This window comes from Schistocerca americana, chromosome 4, assembly GCF_021461395.2.
Source record: "Schistocerca americana isolate TAMUIC-IGC-003095 chromosome 4, iqSchAmer2.1, whole genome shotgun sequence".
NCBI classification, from domain to species: domain Eukaryota; kingdom Metazoa; phylum Arthropoda; class Insecta; order Orthoptera; family Acrididae; genus Schistocerca; species Schistocerca americana.
In genome coordinates this window covers 618,880,785-618,907,708 of record NC_060122.1, presented here as the reverse complement: position 1 = coordinate 618,907,708, position 26,924 = coordinate 618,880,785, and the positions used below count along the sequence as shown (strand labels likewise).

The window sequence follows — 26,924 nt, the reverse complement described above, 5'->3', positions numbered from 1 at the left end:
TGCCGCCACATTGCTCAATTACTGTAAAGGAGTACTATAATAATGTACAGTGAAGGATCAGCTTATTGGATGTGTTAGTATGCTCAAATATAAGGTAACTGATAACTGAATTCATGTACCTACCTTGATTTTTTCTCTATTACAACACCTCTCAGGTTCCTCTCCATTTGAACTATGATTACCGAGTGTCCTAGTTTGTGGAAAAAATGAAAGCCTCAAAACATTAAATGATGTTGTCTGATCTTTGGTAATAAGAGAGTATTCAGGTTTACTATGGATTTCATGAAATTGTGGGAGGTAGTAAATGTAGTTTTGTGAAAGCCTCCCAGTGATGTAAATAGCCCAACTTATAGTTTTGTGGAGTTTCAAAGTCACCTATTTAATCATTTACTTGCAAGTAGAAGACTGTGGTAATAAAGACAATTCGCTGTTTCATTTAAAGATTAAAAGTTCATAAAACTGAGGCTTATAAAGTTTTCCTTAGTAAATGATCACATTGTTGCCTGTAGTAAATTTTAAAAGATGAGTCAGTTTCTTGCAGTTTTGTCAACATTGTGTTTCACTGTAGTAAACGTGGAAAACAGCAATAGTAGAAAATTATATGTTGATGACTGTTAAGTGTTTGTCTCTCTTGCGTATTGGAAGTGCATGTTAATAGTATAACAGCATCCACAGTTTGTCTATTGTGCTAATGCTAGGTAACAAGCAACGGGAAGACCACTATTTATGAAAACCATAATTTCTTTATTCAAAAGACAGTGAGAAGTAACCTGTTAGTGAATTCCATTTAACTTTCATGCTAAATAGAATAGTATTTAGTTGAGACATATTTAACCTGTGACCAGTTCATAAAAATGCAGCGAACTGCATTTATAATTTTATGTCAGCTAGGACAATATTTGAACAATAACACTGAACCTATGTCCAATTAATGATTCTGCAGTGAATAGTAATAATAACGTTATAAAGACCATTCAGTTTGAATAAGCACTGAAAGTAATAGTGTGTTTCGTTATTTGTTATATTTATGCAAATAGTTTGTGCTGCTCTAGATGTTAGTTCCAACCTTAACGTTAACATATGCAGGTGTCAGAGTTCATTGCACTCGCGTGTGGTAAAATATAGGTCGTGTTATCCGTTAAAGTTACTCATACCTAATTTCTTAAACAAGAATGTTAATCATTCTCTTGCCTAATTAGGCTGGCGACCGTTTTCTTCACTCTTTAAACAGTGTAGCTAAGTAAAATATTATTTGTTACTTTTTAAATGTTTACGTAATTCTGACTTTCACTTCCGATAAGCCACTTCCGTTAGATACAACACGGTCCACGGTCAACATAACACAATTCCTCTCAGAGGGTAACACTGCTCTGTTGCTTTATACCATAATTACTCTAACAAAATAATTCTGCTTTGCAAACTGCCTCCAGCTTCGAGGTTATGGTATAGCAGCAGCGGACAGTAGTGTTATACGTGACTCTTCCGTGACAGCGCTAATTGTTCTGTTGGGGCGTCGTACATGCTAAGCCAAACTTGGTATTTGATTGAATAAGCTACGTAAATGCTGTTGCAGTGTTATAACACGATCAGTAGAATCGGTGCTGTTCATGTCGTTCGGATATTGTTCGAGTGTAATCTCCCACTTGCTGCCTTACGAGAAAATCAGCGGTCCATAGCCACGGGTAATGAAATCCGGCATCAAATAATGAAGTCATAACAGCAATGTACGAATGCATCGTTTCGCGGTGATATGAATTAATAAAATTTTCTCGCGCTTCCAGCCGCGTCAGGTGGTTAAAATCCCACGAACTTTCAACCGAGCTCTCCCCGGTCATGTCAAGTGGTAGGACTGTCTTACCACTTGACAATGACCGGGGAGAGCTCGGTTGAAAGTTCGTGGGATTTTAACCACCTGACGCGGCTGGAAGCGCGAGAAAATTTTATTAATTCATAACAGCAATAATCAGCACTTATAGGTAGTCCAGGGGTCTACCAGTACAGCTCTGGTCCAGAGTAGAAGCTGCTCTAAACTACAATGCCGAGCGAGTCTGGCGGCGTACCGTACCAGCGGGCCAGGTTCAGCATTCAGTAGGACATCAGGGCCTCCGACATCGCAGTCCGCCTTAGGGGACAACACGGACAATGAGCTGGAAGGGCTGAGTATTCCTAGAAACGGCACGTGAATCAAACACACACGTCGCGGTCGGCGCCGTGTCCAAGCAGGGCTAAGGACCGACGTGGCGTGCCTACGTCGCCAGCTGGCGGCAAACAGCCGAGCTGATGCAGCGTCCTCGGCAGCCGTGAGTCCGCTGACGAATATAGCGGATTCCTGTCCGGATTACGTGGGCGCCAGCCTTCGTAGAAGACACGGCAGCCAAGTGTATTCTGAGAAATAAATGGAATAATTTTGAGTACTGATCCATTGCGTCTAACGACGCCACATAGGTTCTTGGTTTGCGTACTGACAAAACAGCAGCGGTTTCCGGCCCAGCAGTGGGCGACTCCTACTGTGTTCTTTGGTTTGCACTGGGAGGGGGCAGAGTGGGTTCTATAACACATAAAACATTACTTCACTTCATTACAACGTAGATAAGAAGAATTATTTAACTTTGTACAATCCATTTTTACAGGAAAATCACGCGTGTTTACAGTTGCCCCCGAATACTAAAGTATCACAGGGTACAGCCTAAATATACACTATGTTATCAAAAGTATTCGGACACCCCCCTGAAACATACGTTTTTCATATTAGGTGCATTGTGCTGCCACCTACTCCCAGGTACTCCCTATCAGTGACCTCAGTAGTCTTTAGACATCGTGAGACAGCATAATGGGGCCCTCCGCGGAACTCATGGACTTAGAACGTTGTCTGGTGATGGGTGTCACTTGTGTCATACGTCTGTACGCGAGATTTCCACACTCCTAAGCATACCCAGGTCCACTCTTTCCGATGTGATAGTGAAGTGGAAACATGAAGGGACACGTACAGCTCAAAAGCGTACAAGCCGACCTCATCTGTTGATTGACAGAGACAGCCGACAGTTGAAGAGGGTCGTAATGTATAGTAGGCAGACATCTATCCAGAGCATCACACACGAATTCCAAACTGCATCAGGATCCACTGCAAGTACTATGACAGTTAGGCGGGAGATGAGAAAACTTGGATTTCATGGTCGGGCTACTGCCCATAAGCCACACATCACGCCAGTGAATGCTAAACGACGCCTCGCTTGGTGTAAGGAGCGTGAATATTGGACGATTGAACAGTGGAAAAACGTCGTGTGGAGTGACGAATCATGGTACGCAATATGGCGATCCGATGGCAGGGTGTGGGTATGGCGAATGCCCGGTGAACGTCATCTGCCAGCGTGTGTAGTGCCAACTGTATAATTCGGAGGCGGTGGTGTTACGGTGCACCCCTTGTTATTTTGGGTGGCACTACCACAGCACAGCCCTACATTGATATTTTAAGCACCTTCTTGCTTACCACTGTTGAAGAGCAATTCGGGGATGGCGATTGTATCTTTCAACACGATCGAGCACCTGTTCATAATGCCCGGCGTGTGGCGGAGTGGTTACACGACAATGGCATCCTTGTAACGGACTGCACAGAGTCCTGACCTGAATCCTATAGAACACCTTTGGGATGTTTTGGAACGCCGACTTCCTGCCAGGCCTCACCGATCGACATCGATACCTCTGCTCAGTGCAGCACTCCGTGAAGAATGGGCTGCCATTCCCCATGAAACCTTCCAGCACCTGATTGTACGTATGCCTACGAGAGTGGAAGCCGTCATCAAGGCTAATGATGGGTCAACACCATATTGAATTTCAGCATTACAGATGGAGAGCGCCACGAACTTGTAAGTCATTTTCAGCCATGTGCCCGGATACTTTTGATCACATAGTGTAAGTCTCTTCACTTGAGTTCTTTTAACAGTGAGTTTTACAGAGTGTTCTGTCTAACACAATTGTCACACAATTGTCCTACCAGAAGACGATACTGTCGTCTTAGTCGATTATCACGGACTAGGGCACAGCAGTCCTGTGTTCCGCCGTAAATAGAACAGCGGAGGCGGCGGCGTAGCGAAACGTTTGTAGGTGTGCCTACGCCCATGTCCCTCATCCGTAGATGCAGTTTGCAGCGACTATCGTTTCTTGTGGTTTTGGCACCTCGTTCTTCGGACAACACCACATTTCTGAAGTTATTTGTGTGTAGTGTAAGCTTGTATGGGAGTAAAACGTAACCGATAAAAAGATCAGAGGAGAAGAAACTAGAAGCTCTTGAAATGTGGTGGTACGGAAGAATGCTGTAGATTAGATGGATAGATCATGTAACCAGTGAGGAGGTAATGAATAGAATCGAGGAGTGGTGAAGAAATGGGTGGCGTAACTTGACTAAAAGAAGAAGGGATCGATTGGTAGGACACATACTGCGACACCAAGGGATCACCAATTTAGTATTAGAGGGAATTCTGGGGAGTAAAAGTTGTAGAGGACGATCAAGAGAAGAATACAGTAAGCCTCGCGGGGTAGCCGCGTGGTCATGGGCGTCCTGCCACGGTTCGCGCGGCTTCCCCCCGTCAGAGGTTCGAGGCATCTCTCGGGCATGGCTGTGTGTGTTGTCCTTAGCGCAAGTTAGTTTAAGTTAGATTAAGTAGTGTGTAAGCTCAGGGACCGATGACCTCAGCAATTTGGTCCCATAAGATCTTCCCATAAATTTCCAAATTTCCAAGAATACAGTAAGTAGGTTCAAAAAGTTGTAGGTTGCAGTGGCTGTTCGGAGGTGAAGAGACTTGCACAGAAAAGAGTAGCGTGGGAACTACGCCAAACCAGTCTTCAGACTGAAGACAGCTACAACAACAATAACAACAACAACATTGAAATGTGCCACTTTGTCGACTAATAACCAAAATAAGACTATACGGAATATGTGTACAGGTAAGTGATACGTTAGATGAACTTTTGACTTATAGAATCTAGTATGTTGTAGTAGCTAGCAACGTTCTCAGTATACATAAACAATTTATCAGATGGGGGTCAGCGTAACACTAGATCGTTCGCCGACGATGTTGCTGTATATAGGAAAACAACGTCGTCAGATGACCCCAAGAAAACACGGAAAGGCTTGAGCAAAGTTCCCAATTCACATAATGAATGGCAGCTCTCTTTAAATGCCCCTTTAAATGTGGATAAATGCGAAATAACCGCCATGAGAAATAAGGGAACCGGATAGTACCAAATTTCTGGGGACGCAGAACCCATTCCTCCCGAAACCAGATATGTTAGCGGGTAACAGGACCTACTCCCCCAGAAATAGCCTAATGGCCTACAGATAATAGTCCCGAGACCTCCCAGCAGTTTGAGGGCTCATGTCTCACAATCAGTCTGCGGCAGATAATTTTAGAGTGGGTGTGTCCTCCGACACACTTGCAGTTTCAGCAAAATTGGGAGGGAAAAATGTTACTTCTGAAAATTAACATCATCGGGTTTCAAAAATTGCTGAAAAGTGATGTAGCGCGATGCGATGTAAGTGCAATATCAATGGTTGCAGAAGCTTTATTAAAACTGTTTCTATTGAGGAGCTGGATGTTGTGGAGATTCAAGACGACCACGGTCACACGGAAATACCTTGTGACAAAATTCAGAGAAAAAAATAAATTTGTAATCTCAAGAGCAAAGCCACAGGAGATATTTGTGAGAAACCATCATAGATAATTTACACTCAGTTAAAAGAAGAAGATAAGAAAGAAATAACGTCAGAGATGTCGATAGCTTTAATAAATCTATTTACAAAGCTATGAGGAAAATTCTCCGTAATTGCCGAGAAATGTTGAACAGGTTCCTGATGTTATCAACACACTAAATGTGGAAACTACAGACGGGACAAATTTCAAAATACTTACTCATTGTGACACAATATATGTTGATGGAACAATCAAGTGTTGCACAAAGTTTTTTGTCAGCTGATTGCAATACGTGGGCTAGTTACTGAACATTATATTCCAAAGGTTATTTTCTTTATTGAACGACAGCAAGATTTCGTCGTATCAGTATGTCTTTCAAACAGTTGTCGATAAATGTAATGGTCTAGCTCTGAAATTTTCACCATCAATGATGTTTTCCGACTTTGAAAACACCATAATGAAAGCTGTAAGTGAAGTCTGGACTGATATGAGAATCCAAGGAAACAAATTTCTTGTAACTCAGAGATGGTGGCGAAAAATACAAACATTGGAATTTGTACATGCCTATTACACAAGGAATGATTTTGGACGGTTTCTGTCTTATATGTTTGGTTTGCTGATGCTGGATTCTGGTATGAATGGTGTCTGTTTAGTTGAGGATTTCATGTCAGCGATTCTTGCATCGAAAAAAATTGCAAACCTTTTTTGTGATCACTTATCGGAAACTTGTATAGAAGAAACTCCACTCTTTCCTCCATCTATGTAGGCAGATAAAAGCTGTAGTAGACAGTGAACAACCAACGCTTGTGAGAATTTCCACAGCAAATATAATAGTCTGATCTACTCCTGCATTCCAGACATTTACAGATTTCTTGAGGTGATACAGCAAATTAAGCTCTATTCTAAAGCCGCAATAAATTTGCCAAACACCAAGAAAAAGGAAAGGAACTGAAACTTCCTGGCAGATTAAAACTGTGTGCCGCGCCGAGACTCGAACTCGGGACCTTTGTCTTTCTCGTGCAAGTGCTCTACCATCTTTTTTTCTTTTTTTTTAAATTTTGTTCGTTATGGTTCGTTGTATTTCGTCGTAACGGACGTCAAATGACATCCGTTGAAGTACGTTGTTGATCTTTTCACTCAGTTTTTTTGTTACAGAGGTCAGCCAGCTCTCTGACCGAACACGCTGAGCTACCGTGCCGGCTAACTGAGCTACCCAAGCACGACTCACGCCCCGTCCTCACAGCGTTACTTCAGCCAGTACCTCGTCTCCTACCTTCCAAACTTTACAGAAGCTCGGTCCGGCACACAGTTTTAATGTGGCAAAGTTTCATATCAGTGCACACTCCGCTGCAGAGTGAAAATCTCACTTAGGAAAGGAACTGTCCAAACCTGAAATTCATGCTAGAGTAAGTGGCAAATTTCAAAGCTGGGAAAATTTCCGGATTTCATTATGTGAAATCTGTTTCTTATAAAATCAATCCGGGAATTACACAGTGAAAGAGGAAAAAACGCGATTTTGGGTGTACATGCACATATTAGACTAAGTAAAGAAACATAGTAAATATATTTGAAAACAGATGCCCTTCTCATGGTGTACCCTGGGTAACGCTAAACGACCTGGTATTCCCACGTTGTATTTTCTTTAATGATGTTTGCTTTAACGACATGAGCTTACCCATAAGATTAGCAGCTTTCATTCAATTACTACTAGACAGAAATTAAATAGGCATTTGGATCACGCGTCGCTGACTCTTGTGCAGAAAGGTGTGTAGTATTCTCAAAGAATTCAGCGATAATCCTCGCACTTGCGAATCTAAATTGAAGAATATCCACATGGCACACCCATTTTATTATGTTTAGCATTTTGTAGGAGAAATTTCTGCCAGTTGCTGTGTTTCATTGCTGTTGTACTAGTTTATATCCAGCCGTTTTATACTTACATTTTACGGTCTAACGGAACTTCACGAGTAAAAAATGAGTCACATTTAACCGTATTCACAATAAACGCGAAAAAGTTTTACAAAAAAAATGGTTCAAATGGCTCTGAGCACTATGGGACTTAACATCTGAGGTCATGAGTCCCCTAGAACTTAGAACTACTTAAATTTAACCAACAAAAGGACATCACACACATCCATACCCGAGGCAGGATTCGAACCTGCGACCGTAGCGGTCGCGCGGTTCCAGGCTGAAGCGCCTAGAACCGCTCGGCCATCCCGGCCGGCAAAAGTTTTACAGCTTCTGCTTCAAGTACATATGCCAGGAAGATTTGTTTGCCTGGAGTAGTCATAGAGTTCAGATTGAAGAATGGGCCAGGAGGAGCGCCGTCCTTTGGGAAGAAAAAGCGCGCGCGAGAACGTTAACTGTTTTGCGGGATGGCCACATACACTGCTCGATGCGCTGAAGGACCGACGCCAGCTGTTTTAAACGGGTGGAATGGGTTCCTTCCTTTTCCGGACTCTTGCGGGCTGAGGAGGAACGGGTTCCATTTTTCTGACAGCGGAAGAAACGAGTCTTGTGCCCACTGATGGAGTCCATGGCATTGTTTAGGTATTTAGGCGTAGTACTAAGAAGCGATATGAAGTGCGACGAAAACGTTAAAACCAGTAGTGGAGAACGTGGACGCAAGACTCAGATTTGTTTGAAGGAATCCAGGAAAGTGCAGCGCTACTGTAGAGGAAGTCACGTGTAAGATGCTTGTGCAACCACTTCTAGAATACTGCTCCGTCGTTTGGAATAATTATCAAGCAGGCTTGACAGCGGGCATCGAACGAATTCAAAGATGCGCCGCTAGTTTCATTGCAGATAGGTACTGATAACATGGAAGTGTGGAAAATACGATCAGGATACCTTAGGAAGAATGACCCTCCCGGAGAAACGTGCATTCTACTGATAATTAATAATTTTAAGAATAATAATTAAGATGGAAATTTGCTGACGCCGCCCAAGAGGCGTAATAATAGTCAGTTCGCTCGGGAGCGTTGTCTCAGCTAATTTGAACACAGCGACACGCACCTGTAATAAGTACATATAATGAAAATTGTAAATTGTAACGTATTATCCAAGACCATAAGCGATATATCGGTTACAGAGATGTACGTGTGAAATAACGCTGGGAGGCAGCTATTGCTGAGGCAGAGCTTATGTTAGGTCGCGCAGTGAGGCAGTTGTTGCTCACGAGGAGCAGGAATAGGGCGCCAGAGGCTGGCAGTGTCTGTTGCGATGCTCCGGAGTGGGCAGTCGCTTAGTACATAATATTCAGCGTAATAATTTCAGTTTTGTGTATTAATGATTTATGGAGGAAATAAGAATTGAGGTAATATTATTACACTAATGGCCATTAAAATTGCCACACCACGAAGATGACGTGCTACAGACGCGAAATTTACCCGACAGGAAGAAGATGCAAATGATTAACTTTTCAGAGCATTCACACAAGGTTGGCGCCGGTCGCGACACCTACAGTGTGCTGACACGAGGAAAGTTTCCAACCGATTTCTCATACATAAACAGCAGTTGACCGGCGTTGCCTGGTGAAACGTTGTTGTGGTTGCTTTCCAAGCAGAGAGTTGTCATTGAGTTTCTTTTGATGGAAAACGGGGGCATCGCAGATATTCGTGGGCGCTTGCGGAATGTCTGCGGAGGTCTGGCGGTGAACAACAGCATGGTGAGTCGTTGGGCAAGGCGTCTGACATCATCGCAGCAAGATCGCGCAAACCTGTCCGATCTCCCGCGTGCCGGCAGGACACAGGCAGCTGTGACTGCTGCAAAGCTGGAATGTGTGGACACTCTCATTCAAGGTGAACGACGGATCACAATCAAACACGCAAGGCCTCACACAAAAATGCGCTCCCGAGATGAGCTCACAAAACTTCATTTGACTGTACTTTCTCATCCATCCTACAGTCCTAATCTCGCACCTTCCGACTTCCGTGTGTTTGGTCCAATGAAGGATGCACTCCGCGGGAAACAGTACGTGGATGACGGGGAGGTTATTGATGTTCACTACTGGCCACTAAAATTGCTACACCACGAAGATGACGTGCTACAGACGCGAAATTTAACCCACAGGAAGAAGATGCTGTGATATGCCAATGATTAGCTTTTCAGAGCATTCACACAACGTTGGCGTCGGTGGTGACACCTACACCTACAACGTGATGGTATGAGGAAAGTTTCCAACCGATTTGTCATACACAAACAGCAGTTGACCGGCGTTGCCTGGTGAAACGTTGTTGTGATGCCTCGTGTAAGGACGAGAAACGCGTACCATCACGTTTCCGACTTTGATAAAGGTCGGATCGTAGCCTATCGCGATTGCGGTTTATCGTATCGCGACATTGCCGCTCGCGTTGGGCGAGATCCAATGACTGTTAGCAGAATATGGAATCGGTGGGTTTAGGAGGGTAATACGGAACGCCGTGCTGGATCCCAACGGCCTCGTATCACGAGCAGTCGAAATGACAGGCATGTTATCCGCATGGCTGTAACGCATCGTGCAGCCACGTCTCGATCCCTGAGTCAACAGATGGGGACCTTTGCAAGACAACAACCATCTGCACGAACAGTTCGACGACGTTTGCAGCAGCATGCACTATCAGCTCGGAGACCATGGCTGCGGTTACCCTTGACGCTGCATCACTGACAGGAGCGCCTGCGATGGTGTACTCAACGACGAACCTGGGTGCACGAACGGCAAAACGTCATTTTTTCGGATGAATCCAGTTTCTGTTTACAGCATCTTGATGGTCCCATCCGTGTTTGGCGACATCGCGGTGAACGCACGTTGGAAGCGTGTATTCGCCATCGCCATACTGGCGTATCATCCGGCGTGATGGTATGGGGTGCCATTGGTTACACGTCTCGGTCACCTCTTGTTCTTATTGACGGCACTTTGAACAGTGGACGTTACATTTCAGATGTGTTACGACCCGTGGCTCTACCCTTCATTCGATCCCTGCGAAACCCTACATTTCAGGGGATACAGAAAATGTTCGACTGCTGTCCTGGCCAGCACATTCTCCAGATCTCTCACCAATTGAAAACGTCTGGTCAATGGTGGCTGAGCAACTGGCTCGTCACAATACGCCAGTCACTACTATTGATGAACTGTGGTATCGTGTTGAAGCTGCATGGGCATCTGTACCTGTACACGCCATCCAAACTCTGATTGACTCAACGCCCAAGCGTATCAAGGCCGTTATTACGGCCAGAGGTGGTTGTTCTGGATACTGATTTCTCAGGATCTATGGACCCAAATTGTGTGAAAATGTAATCACGTGTCAGTTCCAGTATAATATATTTGTCCAATGAATACCCGTTTATCATCAGCATTTCTTCTTGGTGTAGCAACTTTAATGGCCAGTAGTGTACTTCAATTGATAGATGAAAGGAGGAAGTACAAAAATGTTGCGGCAAACTCAGGAATTCAGGAGTGAAATAAATAGGAAGTGCAGAGAAGGTAAGACGAAATGGCTGCAGGAAAAATGTGACGACATCGAAAAAGAAATGATTGTCGGAAGAACAGACTCAGCATACAGGAAAGTCAAAACAACCTTCAGTGACATTAAAAACAAGGTTGATAACATTAACTGTTAAATGCAGGGGAGAGAGCGGATAGGTGGAAAGAATCCATTGAAAGCCTCTATGAGGAGAGAGATTTGTCTGATGTTATAGAAGAAGAAACAGGAGTCGATTTAGAAGTGATAGGGGACCCAGTATTAGAATCAGAATTTAAGAGATCTTTCGGGGACTTAAGATCAAATAAGGCAGAAGGGATAGATAATATTCCATCAGAATTTCTAAAATCGTTGGGGAAAATGGTAACAAAACACTATTCACGTTGGTGTGTAGAATGTATGAGTCAGGCGACATACCATCTGACGTTCGGAAAAGCATCATCCACACAATTCCGAAGACGGCAAGAGCTGACAAGCGCGAGAATTATCGCACATCAGCTTAACAGCTCATGCATCCAAGTTGCTTACAAGAATAATATACAGAAGAATGGAAAAGAAAATTGAGGATGCGCTAGATGACGATCAGTTTGTCTTTAGGAAGGGTAAAGGCACGAGAGAGCCATTTCTGAAGTTGTGGTTAATAATGGAAGCAAGACTAAAGAAAAATCAAGACACGTTCATTGTATTTATCGACTTGGAAAAAGCGTTCGACAATGTAAAATGGTGCAAGATGTTCGAAATTCTGAAAAAAAGTAGGGATAAGCTATAGGGAGAGACGGGTCATATACAATATGTATAGCAGCCAAGAGGGAATAATAAGAGTGGAAGACCAAGAACGAAGTGCTCGTATTAAGAACAGTGTAAGACAAGGATGTAGCCTTTCGCCCGTACTGTTCAACCAGTATATCAAGGAAGCAATGTTGAAAATAAAAGAAAGGTCCAGGAGTGGAATTAAAGTTCAAGGTGAAAGGATATTAATGATACGATTCGTCGATGACATTGCCATTATGAGTGAAAGTGAAGAGGAATTACATGATCTGCTGAACGGAATGAACAGTCTAATGAGTGCAGAGTATGGACCGAGACTAAACAGAAGAAAGACGAAGGTAATGAGAACCAGCAGAAATGAGAACAGCGAGAAACTTAATATCAGGATTGACGGTGGCCGAAGTAGATGAAGTTAAGGAATTTTGCTACCTAGGCAGTAAAATAACCAGTGACGGACGGAGCACGTAGGCCATCAAATGCAGACTAGCACTGGCAAAAAAGGCATTTCTGGCCAAGAGAAGACTACTAATATCAAATATCGGCGTTAATTTGAGGAAGAAATTTCTGAGAATGTACTCTGGAGTACAGCATTGTATGGTAGTGAAACACGGACTAAGGGAAAACCGGACCAGAAGAGAATCGAAGCATTTGAGATGTGGTGCTACGGACTAATGTTGAAAATTAGGTGGACTGATAAGGTAAGGAATGAGGAGGTTCGGCGCAGAATCGGAGAGGCACACTGATAAGGAGAACGGATAGGACGATAGGGCATCTGTTAAGACATGAGGGGATGACTCCCATGGTACTAGAGGGAGCTGTAGATGTCAAAAACTGTAGAGGAAGATCGAGATTGGAATACATCCAGGAAATAATTGAGGACGTAGGTTGTAAGTGCTACTCTGAGATGAAGAGGTTAGCACAGGAGTGAAATCCGTGGCGAGCCGCGTCGAACCAGTCAGAAGACTAATGACAAAAAAAAGTAAGATCGAGCAGATCTACTTACGTCTAATTTGTCATTATCGCGCACAGGTTTTAATTAGTTTGTTGGGGTTACTGGTATTGCTTTCTTGCTAGTAGACAGAATGCTTAAAACAGGGTCAGGTAAAAATACAGATACACGTAATTAGATACGCAGTCAGCACACCACTTGATATAACTGTTCTTTGTCAGACATTGTACCTTAATTTAGACTTTACACAATCTGGTTTGTGATTTTTTGTGTACACGAAAAATCTGTAACATATAATATTGGATTATTAGGTGATAGTTCCTCGAATCTTGAAGTTATTTACCTTCTCTTCTTCTTTAAAGACTATGTTACGGCGACCTGCTTAGTCTGCTTAAATTTCATGCATCTCCGAAATGTTACAGATATCGGTAAAGCAGATATATCACTTGAAATAAGGTACTAGTAAGTGAAGTTGACTTCATACCATAAGAATTAATATATTTCACATTATTAGTGAAGTAGGCAGAAACCCACGTTCTCTCTCTATCAAGGACAGTAAAAGACAGACAGTACAAGATCGATGAAACACCCGATAGGATTTTTTACAAACATAAAAAAATTAATGTTCTTCATCGTTTCTAGCTGGCTCCACAGGTTTAATTTCCGTGGGCATACTGAATTTCAATTTTTGTCGTAAACTACTTAGGCAAATGAATGCATAAACATAGGCAGAAAGTAATAAAACATATACACCTGTAGGTAAATCAGCGTAAGTTCCAATGCAGGATGTTAAATCACCGCTGCAGGGACGGAAAGGTGCGCTGGACCCAGATCGAATTCCCCCTGAGGATCAACGACGAAGGCCGGTGTGCCTGCAAGCCTGAAATGATTTTTAGGCAGTTTGCCACATACCGTTAGGTGAATACCAGGTTGGTACCCACGTCCCGCCCTAGATGCACAATTTGCAAACATTTAGAAAACTCTCGCTCACTTCCACATAAATACGAAGGCTATTCGGGAAGTAAGGTACGACCAGTCGCGAAATGGAAACCACAGTGAAAATGAAAAAAAAAAAAAAACGGTTTATTTGCAGCAGTGTGCCACACCTTCCAGCTACTTCTCTGCATAGTCGCCGCTCCGACTTAGACATTTTTCGTAGAGTTGTACCATCTTCCCAATACCTTCGTCATAGAAGGCAGCCGTCTGTGCTTTCCGCCAGTTCTGTACGCTGGTCTGCTGCTCGCTGTCTGCGCCAAAAATGTGTTTATAGCGAGCAGTTCATGTGAACAGAGATGAACATCAGAGGGAGCTAAGTCCGGGTTGCATGGTGGGTGATCAAAGACTTCACACTGAAACAGCTGCATGGGAGTCCTCATTGTTTGCGGCGGAGGACTGTCAAGAAGATGGAAATGCATGGCAGCTACGTTATGAGGGGCCGCATGAAATCAAGCGAAACCTCTCAGTGGGCAACCATACTTGGCGGAAGACACTATTATTGTATTATTGGCGCGATCTACAGGCATACTAGAGATACTATCCAATATATCTGACCAAAGTTAGATAGTTGAGGTATACATATTCCGTCCCAAGGGAGAAGGGAGGGGGGGTGGTAACGGGGTGGCGACAGGAAGGGCATTCGGCCACCCCTTAAATTAAGTAATGGCGACGCAGCACTTCTGTGGGACAAAGGCACAATAAAAAGAAGGAAGAAGAGCCTTTGTAACGATGGCGACATAATTCTTGCGAAATCCAGTTGGGTAAACTTGGAAACCGATATTTGACGAAGATTGAGAGACGATTCTCCTGTCCCTGTCGTGTATCTCGCGTATGGACTTTGAGGATGAGATTAGGGCTTGTAGCGGGCATTTAGATATTTCTGTTTTCCGTCCTTCAACATGAGAGTGCAATAGGACAGAATATGGGTAATAAAGAAGCTCTACCGTAAAGTGCACATTGTCTGGTTGAGTACGTATGTAGAAGCAGGTGTTTACGAGTGTCCTATACAGCCTCTCACAGCTACACCCACCGCCGCTATCTGTCGCAGCGGAAGCACTTAAAAGTGTCACTAATACTACTTTCATAATCAGTCCCGCTGACGTAACTCTCAGATGTTTGTATTTTGGACATCTGGTTCATCATAGGAACTTATCTGAGGTCCAAGCGGCTTTGTTCCTAACTGTTCTGTGCTCATCTGTTTCAGGAATGTGGTGTCTAATTACTCTAAAACCAGTAAATTACCCACTCCCGATTCGCTAAAAAATCGAACTCCCACATACAAAACAGCTTCAAACGTCTGATTACTTTACCACTGAGTTAATGTGTTAAACATTTGACGTTACGCATATAAACCAGAAAAGTTAGGAAAGGTTAGAAATTATGTGCAAAGTTTGTGGGAAGTTTCTAAGTGCTCTCATTCTCAAATGCTGAATGAATAAACTAAGGGCAATTAGCACGCCGTGAGTTACGCTGCCTCACAATGCACAGTTTCCAGCTGTAACACTTGTCTTGATGGTTTAAACCTGTAACATAAGATTATAGCTCTTAATAAGTGGATTATGTAGTATTCTTAATGCTGAAATTGGGTCAATATTTACATGAAATATTTGTTGTCCCTGGAACTCGGACTGTGAGCCATGAACTGTATTAGCAGTTTAATGATATATGTACACAAAAAAGAGAAGAAAGAACGACGCACCACCAACGAATTATCCGGATGGGATGGACATCGCTAGATTGATGTGCATTTAGAGACAAATGGATGACTAACAATATCAGAAAAAGAGGAAGAGCTTCACAAACTGAGCAAGTCAGTAACGTCTTGGTCCACCTCTGGCCCTTATGCAAGCAGTTATTCGAGTTGACATTGATTGATATAGTTGTTGGATGTCCTCCTGAGGGATATCATGACAACTGCACAACTATATATACGAAGATAGTAACTTGTTCTCGAAAGAACAGTTACTGTTGATGACCGTGCTGCTTTTCCCTGGAATAAATGATGACTAACTGAAAACCTCTGCTGCCGACAGGTGTTGTTGATATACCTCGATGTGGACAGTTGAAAATGTGTGCCCCGTCCGGGACTCGAACCCGGGATCTCCTGCTTACATGGCAGACGCTCTATCCATCTGAGCCACCGAGGACACAGACAAAAAGCGCGACTGCAGGGGCTTATCCCTTGCACGCTTCCAGTGAAACATTTCCAACTGTCCACAATTCTATATATGTATTGTACCTTATAGACATTTGCCCAACCACTCATTACTCGCGCACTCTTTGGCGATTCCCGTAAGAGTTTGGGCAACCTGTGCGCATTCGCACAGACGAAGGTCAATGGCTGGGTAGCCTTTAACTGTATACGAAGACAGTAACTTGTTCTCGAAAGAACAGTTACTGTTGATGACCGTATATCAACGACACCTGTCGGCAGCTGAGGTTTTCAGTTAGTCATCATTTAACTACACAACTGCCGTCAAAATCCCGAAACTCTTGGAGGGTCCTGCTCATAATGCTCCAAACATTCTCAATTGGGGAGTGATCCGCCTGTAAACGCTCGCCGTGTGCGAGCGAGCATTATCTTGCTGAAATGTAATCCCAGGATAGCTTGCTATGAAGGGCAGCGGAACGAGATGAAGCATTTTTCCGATGTAAGGGTGCCGCGAGTGACAACCAAGGGGTCACTGTATGAGCCGCTCGGGGTAGCTGTGCGGTTTAGGGCGCCTTGCCATGGTTCCCGTGGCTTGGCCAATGGGAGGTTCGAGCGTTCCCTTGGGCATGTGTGTCAGTGTGTGTGTTGTCCTTATCGTAAGTTAGTTTGAGTTAGATTGAGTAGTGTGTAAGCCCAGGGACCGATGACCTCAGTGGTTTGGTCCCATAGAACTTACCACAAATTTCCAGATTTGCACTGTACGAAAAGAAGTGGCACCCGAGACCATCACTCCCAGTTGTCAGGCCTTATGGCGGGCGACAGTCAGGTTGGTGTCCCATCACTGTCCACGGCGTCTCCAGACACGTCTTGGCCTGGAATCTCACTGACTGGAGTGGAATTGTCTTCAGTGATGAGCCCCGATTCGAACTGAGCCCCGATGATCAGCGAAGGCGTCCCAGACAGCGGTGCGCTACCAACATTACTGTCGCCCGCCATATGGGCCGACAACCGGGAGTCATGTCCTGGATTGCCATTTCTTTTCATTGCAGGATCCCATTGATTGTCATTCGCGTTAGCCTTACAACGCAGCGGTACGTCGACGATTTTCTGCGCTCTTGATAACAAGCCATCCTGGGCTTACACTTCAGCAAGATAATGCACGCCCGCAAACGGCGAGAGTTTCTGCGGCGTATCTTCAATGCTTTCCCAATCCTACTTTGGCCAGCAAAGTTACCGGATCTCTTCCCAGTTGAGAATGTTTGGAGCATTATGAACGGGTCCGTCCAACAATGTAGGAATTTTGACGATCTAACGCGCCAATGGTACAGAATTTTACACGATATCGTTCAGGAGGACATCCAGCAACTCTATCAATCAACGTCAAGCCGAATAACAACTTACATGGGGGTCAGATGACTTGCTCAATTTGTGAAACTCTTGCTCTTGAATAAATCATTATACATTTCTGCAGTTGTAATAATTTGTTTGTTTGTACATGTACATCACATCTACCTATTTACCTTCCTTTCTGATAAGTCCTTCTTGGTTTGTCATTTTTTTAAAGAGTCTATTAGGGAAAATAATTGGAGCATGTGTAACACCTGACCAGCTGCACAGGCTGCTTTCTGTGTGCAGCTCTTGCAAATCCAGGTCGATCGCAAAGTGTGCAGAAAATTCCTTCAGCACGACACTCCTGTTTGTACGAGAACTCACGCGAACTTACAGATCATCAGTACCTAAGTTTAAAACGTGCGTATATCCTTTGAAAATAAGCGAAAGACGATGCGTTGAATGGAACTGGCTCTTCAGCATTCAGACCATAGAAGAATGAATGCATAGTCGTCCTGTGAAGTCACATCGTCTTCGGGCTGGTTCCAATCATCCAATTGCGCATCGCAGCTCTTCGTCAGGCAAATTGTCACTCGCCAACGCATGACGCAATTACTCGGTAACAGTGTTTGGAGGCCACAAGACTTCTAACAGATACCAGACGAAAAATCAGATGTAGCATGTCTAGCAGAAGGGCTCTTATCTGAAATTTAAATTCATGTAAAAACAACATGTAAGGAAGCCTATTTACCGGACACAAAATAAAAATAAAACTATTCAGGAAAATGATAAATACGGCTTCTGGTTTCAGCTTATATCTCAAATAATATAACCGTGTTGCAATACGCAAAACCGCCGTATTTGACATGTCGAGAACTGTCTTTACTACTAACGTGTCTAAATTGTAGTCCACTACAGCGCATTTACACACGTTTGCCCCGATTCACTCTAACGGCCTGCCCACTGTCTACAATTATTTGAGATTATGTTTTCTAGTGTTGGGTTGTTTGGGGGAAGAGACCAAACTGCGAGGTCATCGGTCTCATCGGATTAGGGAAGGACCGGGAAGGAAGCCGGCCGTGCCCTTTCAAAGGAACCATCCCGGCATTTGCCTGGAGCGATTTAGAGAAATCACGGCAAACCTAAATCAGGATGGCCGGACGTGGGATTGAACTTTCGTCCTCCCGAATGCGGGTCCAGTGTGCTAACCACTGTGCCACCTCGCTCGGTATGTTTTCTAGGCTATCAGAAATTGTTACGTTGCGTGTCATACACCAAACCACAGCAACAGCACATAAAATAACGCCTGCAAAATATTTACACAACGTTGTGAAATATATAAATGCACCGTAGCATGAAGCAAAATAATAATCACTGTGGATAAATAGTGGCAACGCCAATTACAACCCCATATTTCACACAACGTCGTAATGTTGTCCCAGGTGGAATGCAGGAAACAACGAGAAATATGGAAGTCATTTATTCGCTCATTTACGCGAGAAGAAACACATTTCAGTTACACTTTCACGATGACACATATTTAAGTATATGGGCCAGTAATTGGAATTAATAATGCCGATAAGTGTAAGTAATTTATTCGCTCATGGATCATTTTAAGATGATATACCACTTTCCGGCTTAACACAATGAATACATATCATCTATACACGTGTGTCTGGAGAGAAGGGGACAGATAGTCGACTGTTGTGTTGTTTAAGAAACCATCCTGGCACTGTAATGTCACACAGCAACACTTTCATATGAATCCTACCAGTTAGACCGCAGCATGATTCTGATTAACAGTCTAAGCCAAATAACATGCAGATAAATCTCTGTTACCCCTATTTTCAGTTGTGAGCACTTCACATTAGATTCTAATAGTGGCTCATGCAAGTGCACTCATGTTCGGAAAAAAAAGAACAGTTTGAACTACTTGAGACAGGACGTTCATATTCACAGGACATTATTAGTATGTTCTGCAGAAATGATTAGCATTTGAACCCTGTCGGCGTGCGGATTCAGGGTCAATATCGATATTGTGGCGCAACACCTCCCGCTAAAATGTGCCTGCGGCTCTTGTTATCCCTGTAAGTGGAACGTAATGGATCAGTGTGACTTGAGTAGACGCGCACGATGCCTTGCAAACATATGCGCGAATCGTACCATCAAATAAGTGAGTTTGAAAGAGGGCGCATTATTGGGATGAGAGACTGTGAAGCTTCCATCCGGGAATCTGCAGCTCGTGTGGGGCGAAGTGTTTCGGCAGTGCAACGAGTGTGTCCAGAATGGTTCACGGAAGATGGGTCAGGTAGCACTACCCAGACCACCTCCAAATACAATCAAAACTTTATCCGAATGGCACTGCAGGAAAGATCTACGACCTCCTCGGCTCTGGTGCCAGTGGAATAGTGTAACACACCGTGCACTACCAGGGGTGACAGTCAGTCACCTTTCATTGCGGCATGAGTTAGGTACGCGTCGTCCACTTCTTCTCCTACCTCTGACGCATGTGCAGAAACATGCTAGACGGCAATGGTGCATCGAACGACGTCACTAGGGACAGGAATGGCCTCAGGCAGCGTTTTCGGACGAATCAAGGTTCTGAAACTTCCTGGCAGATTAAAACTGTGTGCCCGACCGAGACTCGAACTCGGGACCTTTGCCTTTCGCGGACAAGTGCTCTACCAACTGAGCTACCGAAGCACGACTCACGCCCGGTACTCACAGCTTTACTTCTGCCAGTATCTCGTCTCCTACATTCCAAACTTTACAGAAGCTCTCCTGCGAATCATGCAGAACTAGCACTCCTGAAAGAAAGGATATAGCGGAGACATGGCTTAGCCACAGCCTGGAGGATGTTTCCAGAATGAGATTTTCACTCTGCAGCGGAGTGTGCGCTGATATGAAACTTCCTGCAGATTAAAACTGTGTGTTTGGAAGGTAGGAGACGAGATACTGGCAGAAGCAAAGCTGTGAGTACCGAGCGTGAGTCGTGCTTCGGTAGCTCAGTTGGTAGAGCACTTGCCCGCGAAAGGCAAAGGTCCCGAGTTCGAGTCTCGGTCGGGCACACAGTTTTAATCTGCCAGGAAGTTTCATATCAGCGCACACTCCGCTGCAGAGTGAAAATCTCATTCTGAATCAAGGTTCTGTTTGTTTGAAAAGGATGACTGCATTTTGGTTCGCCACAACTGGGGGAGCAGCATCACAGTGACTGCATTCGCACAAAACATACTGCGCCAACTCAAGGCCTTCTGGTGTGGGGTGTTATTGGGTACAACCACAAATCACAATTGGTGCATGTCCAGGGCACTGTGACCATTGTGACCTACGTGAATGACATCCTGTGACCTGTAGCATACCCTTTCTGCATAACACCCCAGGTGCCATTTTTGAGCAAGACAATGTTCGACCACATGTTGCTACTTGAACATGTGCCTTCTTGGTGTCAGAGGATGTCAGACTTTTGTCCTGGCCTGCCAGATAACCAGACTTGTCGTCAATCGAAAATGTAGTGAAAAGACAGGTGCAACGTTGTGACCCAATTCCAACCACTGCAGATGAACTTTGGAACCAGGTGAATGCAGCATGGATGGCTACACTACAGGACGCCATTCGCGCCTTATACGCGTCGATGCCATCACGCATGGAACAAGTTATCAGGGTCCATGGCGGACACTGTGCCTACTAGGCAGCAGGACACATGTTGACCGAGGTAACTGAAATGCTAACCATTTCTGAAGAACATACTAATGTACATGTTCTGTGAATACGAACGTCCTATCTCTAGTGGTTCAAGGTGTTTTTTTTCTGAACATGAATATAATTATTATTATACAGGGCGTAGGAACTAACTGAAAAGTTGATTTTTGAGATAAACTATCTGTGCTTATAGATAATTTGTGTTTGAATGTACTGACTGGTCATAGCACAACCTCACTGTACTGTAGCCGAGTCTACAGCACGCCACCGACATCTTGCCTTTACTGATACAAGGTTGAAACACAGACTCCAGTTCCAATAAGGAGCAAACCACCTGAAGTTCCGTTAAAGGGGAAATCCGGGGTTCGATCAGTTTTATCGGACTATGCTATCCCTGCTACGGCCATCTTCTACGTATCCGTTTTCCTCTTGCTCGTGCCCACGTTTAACCACGACCAGCAAAGTACGGTACATTGGTCCAGCTATGCATCTGGGTTGGAACTCTCCTCTACTGTGACTCGCAGTTAGGAACTTTGACCACTCACCAACATATGTGTTGTTCACAAAATTCCTCATATACGAGGGTTAAATGAAAAGTAATGCCTCCACATTCATTAATTGGGTGTGGATGGGAATATTTTAATAAATCAAACGCAAAATAATCCTTAGAATGTTATATTTAATTACCAATGTTCACTTTTCAACATAATCACCAGCAATAATGTGACCCACACGTTCTTGTGAAATGCCGATTGTGCTTGCAGTTTCTCTCTGACTGATGCGAGGATCGTTCTGAATCAATCTGTCAACATTTGCTTGTGAAACTCGGTGGTTGCTGTCACAGGACGTCTGACTCTTTGTTTGTCACGCAGGTCAGATCATCATCTTTAAACATACTCGCCCAAAGACGCACAGTACTCAAATCAACACAATCACCATGAACTGCTTTCATTTTCTGGTGAATCTCTTTTGGGGTGACACCTTCTGCTGTCAAGGATTCAATGACTGCACGTTGCTTAAATCACACTGACCGACCGTCTGCGCAGGGTTCCATACTTTACACTGTAACAACACAACCGTTCAATGCTAAGGCTTCCCGCCAACTGGAGCTGTAGAGAAGAGGCTACGGTGGAACAAGCTAGTACCTGCCGTATACCAATGCTGCCAACTGTTGAAGAGTTAAGGTGGAGGCATTACTGTTCCGTATAATACAGGAATACTAGAATTCTGAAGCAGTTTTCGTTAACGAAAGTTAAAAGAAAGTAGCCAAATCAAACCATTTATTGGTATAAAACCAAGGTCCTCCGATGGCAGTGGATGTTAAGAGATCAAATTAAAAGCTTTTCTGCTGCATTACTTTCGTAAGCTCTCAATATCTAGACAAAATCTACTGAAACAAGTGCTGTGCAAAATACAAGTGCCTTAGAAATAATGGGCATGCAGCGAACGGTATCCTCTGTACAGACGTATCGCCCAAGCACGAAGCATTTATAATAACCTATTTCGGCAGCTAACAGCTTTCACATGCTTATATCGAGTACATAACTCATATATTTAGATTCAGCAAAACCATACAAAAGACATTGTTTGCCGCCTACATAGTGACGAATATATGCATTTCAAATAGCTTAGTCTAGCACAGAAACAACCACAAAATACGGAGTATTAAAATATCCACTATACTGTTGCAATTGTACTTGCATGTCATTTTTCTTATTTTCATTTATTTCTGTTCTTCACTGTATCGGTACATTAAACGCTAGAAAAAACGAATGAGAAAAACATACGACCGTCTTAAAAATTTTTCCTTTAACTATGGAACGAAATGAAACTATTTATTTACTTACTTAGCGTATAGCATACATGTTTTTTTGTATGATATATAAAAATAGTACGTATAAATCAAAGTGATGAAATTTCACAATATAGTCACAAGGATAAAACAGGACCTTTTTAACAATGTCTGTCAATTGGCTCTTTATACTTTCTGAGTACTTCTTACAGTTTTTTTTCTATTTAAGAAACTCTTTCCTCCACCTTAGTGTAAAACAACTGCAAATGTACGTTCCACATTAATTTCAGCTTTAAGGTTTTTAAGTTCACCAGCAAACTACTAATACTCCTAGACTGCTGCTCAAGTTTCTTATCAACATTAACAGCCTGTCGTTTAAGCTCGTTAGCCAAACTTTTGTTTGCTTCTGCTTGTTGTTTAAGCTCACTAGACTATTGTTCACTATTTTAATTTCTCGCCGTAAACTTGTTTATCATAGTACCCATCACTGCAGATAAATTTCCAGCATACTTCCCACCCTACTTCCTTCAAACGTTATTTCCTGTTTTCTATTTTCGATAGGCATCAGACCAAATTTGGCACCTGCTTCCAGACTTTCCTGTTCATTTACATTAAAATGACTAACATCGAACAAATGAGTATCGCCCAAATAGTACAGCCGATTACTCTTCTCCGATGCTGAAATCCTATGGCTGTGCGAAAATAAGCTGCCAAAGAAATTTCCATGTGTGCTGGTAGGAAAAAACACGGAAAATATTAATAAGTTCAAGATGCGGTTTAAGACATTTGGCGAATCGGATGTGCGGAGAGAGAGGAAGGCAGATTTCGGTATTTAAAGGGGGAGCGGTTCGGACTACGTAAATGGGTACATAGCGCAAACGATGAGAGCAGCGGACATCAATTTCATATGCATGGGGGGTAAGGTGGCAGAGACGGAGGGTATGCAAATGACAACACTCGAATGCAGACGAGAGAAGCAGCCTGGGCATGAAGCGGCCAAGGGAAATATTTTTAGAACAGACAAAAGAGACAGAAAGGTATAGGAGGTAGATGTATATACAACGATAACGATCAAGGTTAAATAATTTATGATTCATTGTTAAATATACGTTAGAATAAGTATTTATACTTGGCCATGAATAGGACAAAACTACATGTTTGTTCACTGTTAGACTGTGTAATGTAATATGTATGTCTTTTTCTCTATTCCTGGGAAGCTTCCCTCCTAAGTTTTTCACATGTTTATAGTGTGTCAAAATTTGATATGTAAGAAGTGGAGAGGTGGAGTGATTGACAGATCAGATTAGACTCGTTTTGAGCGAGGCTCTAACGGTAGATCGATGATCCAGTGATGTCATTATGTGAATGCGTGCTTCTATGTTATTTAGCTTACAGCAGAAGGGAAATTATGGATGACAGAATAATTATTGAGAGCAGAACTAAAGGGGAATTTAAAGGAGTGATACACTGAGTAACAATGGAGAAGGATGCTAAAAGAGGAAAGAAAGAGGAAAATGGTTGATTATTGGCATGATGGTACAGAAGAAGAGAAGATAATAATAGCATCTGCCCTCAGCTTTGTGAGTTACTCAATGTAAAAATCTATATGGTTATACTAAATGTGATAGATAGTTGTGAGTCGGATTTTGTCTAAGGAGATATGAGAACTTTGTGAAGGAGAGAGTCTCAGTCAGAAGGTAGACCAAGACTTAGGGGTACACGAGATCTCGAACAAAATTTGCATATTAGGATTAATTGGGATTAGTAGCATGCTAAGATTTCCTGGGATTACTAGCATAACTGATATTTGACTGGAGACTGTGCATGCACATGACCCTAAATAATTTAGATTTAAGACATCAGTTCCATGGAATGGTAGTTACCCACAATACTATGGAGAGAAATAACATGACACTAACTCATTCCTAATTAGAAAATAAGCGACTGAGTGGATTGTACATTTTGTTGCCATCAGCGGAACAGTGTGTACAGTTCAGATAATAATTAAGATCATTAATTTAAAGAAATATTATTTGAGGATTTTAAAAGTGGCGAAGACTAGCAATTCAGTTCATCTTAAGATTTGCATAATACAATTTCAAAATACAATTCAATTTAATAATCTTGGACCTAATGTGGTCATTTGAATTCCTTATTTCCTCTGATTGATTAAGTTATTCAGTAACAGAAAACATTAGGAAAATATTTATTAACATTTATTACATAATAAGAGAATCCATGTACTGAGCCTGGTCACAAACGATGAGGAGTGGGGGCGCTAGCATTATGGCACCTGCTGGCAGGCTGACACAACTGAAGGCAGTTAAGGTGGGGCCATGTCCAGGTGCCATGTGCCGCAGCAAGCTCAGCCGCCTCCGGCTGCGGGGCGTCTAAAGCTACCCATTCACAGGCCGATGAGTCGGCTAACCCCTCCCTCTCCTGAGCAGGTCGTCAGCCCATCTGACTGCGCGTGGGCACACTGCGACTGTGTGGCGAACCCTACCTGCACCCAGTCACACGGAAGTTTTCGCGTTGCTAAAATAGAAGGAAAATAGATTGAGTGTTGGGTGACAGGTGGAGGTCAGGGCTAGCAAGTAGCGGTGCGCTGGTGGAGTCGATGCAACCAGACCCTGGGACCAACTGCTATAAAATCGGTCACCATAGATATGGAAGAGTTGGTGAAAACCAGCTCAGCAAAGGGAGTCGGTCGTTGAAAGGGTGACTTTACAGTGCACTGAACCAAACGGGGCGGCACAAACCACAATGGTGTGATCCCTCAGGACATGATGGCGACCAGCAGGTGACTGATGTGGTAGCTGGCACAAATATTGGTCTTTAATAGAGGAGTGAGTCATCGAAGGGATTCCCAAAACCTGGATGCTATTGCAACTGGTACGCTGATGGTATGTTGCCACACACATATATTCTGCAACCGAAAATCCACAACAGAATGGGTCAGCTACAACATGACGCTCTTAACATCCGCTTCTCTTGGTGACACCCAATATCTTATAACTAGGTTGCACCACCAAGCATATCTGCAGTACCTAACTTTTATTCTCATGCAGAGAACTTCATATTTGCTCTCTCTTGCAGCCAATGGAAAAAATCAGTTTATCCTGTTTTCGTAAAAAAATTTTGACTAGTTTTTGGCCAACTGCCAAACTGAATGACATATCAACTTTTATGCGTATCTGCTACGGTCGCAGGTTCGAATCCTGCCTCGGGCATGATGTGTGTGATGTCCTTAGGTTAGTTAGGTTTAAGTAGTTCTAAGTTCTAGGGGACTGATGACCACAGATGTTAAGTCCCATAGTGCTCAGAGCCGTTTGAACCATTTTATGCGTATATGTATTTTGGGAGCACAGCAGCTCATGTGTTGACACATATATATGTAAGTTGGTGTGAATTGGGCTTTTATAGAATATATATACACTGCTGGCCACCGTAAATGCAACACCCTGAAGGAAGCATCCGAATCAAGTGAAATTTACACCATGGGTCTGCAGCGATGAGATATGCAACTGATTAGAATTTCAGCGCAGACGCACATCACGCGCGCCTGTGGCGCCACCTCATAGCGCCATTTAAGGCTTGGCGATTTCGACGAGTGTACGTTCGGCACGTGTGTTTACCTTGTGGTTGTTTCACAAGACGATCAGTTATGCCTCGTAGACAACAGCGAACATCGTTTGATCAAGTATCTGAGTTCGACAGAGGAAGGATAGTGGCTTACCGAGATTGTGGATTATCATACAGAGAAATCGCTAGTCGTGTTGGACGAAACCAAACAACTGTAATGCGGATATGTGACCGTTGGATGCAGGAGGGTACGACGGACCGACGTGGTCGATCGCATTCACCTCAGTGCACCACTGCACCTGCTGATAGGCAAATTGTGCGCATGGCAGTGACGGATCGCTCAGTGACATCCCGAACCATAGCACAGCACATTGGGTCTGTAACGCATCATCCAGTGTCTGCGCGTACCATTCGACGCCGTTTACAGCAGAGTGGTCTATCCGCAAGACGTCAATTGCTTCGTCTACCATTGACGCAGAACCACAGACGTCTCCGTCGCCAATGGTGTGAT

General features: G+C 43.5%; 1 non-coding gene across 1 annotated transcript; it reads right to left on the bottom strand.

Annotated features, from left to right (window-relative positions):
- Window positions 1-15,932: 15,932 nt before the first annotated feature.
- Window positions 15,933-16,006, bottom strand: Trnat-ugu. Its single transcript has one exon. It is a non-coding gene; the product is annotated as a tRNA-Thr (tRNA).
- Between the last annotated feature and the right edge of the window lie 10,918 nt (window positions 16,007-26,924).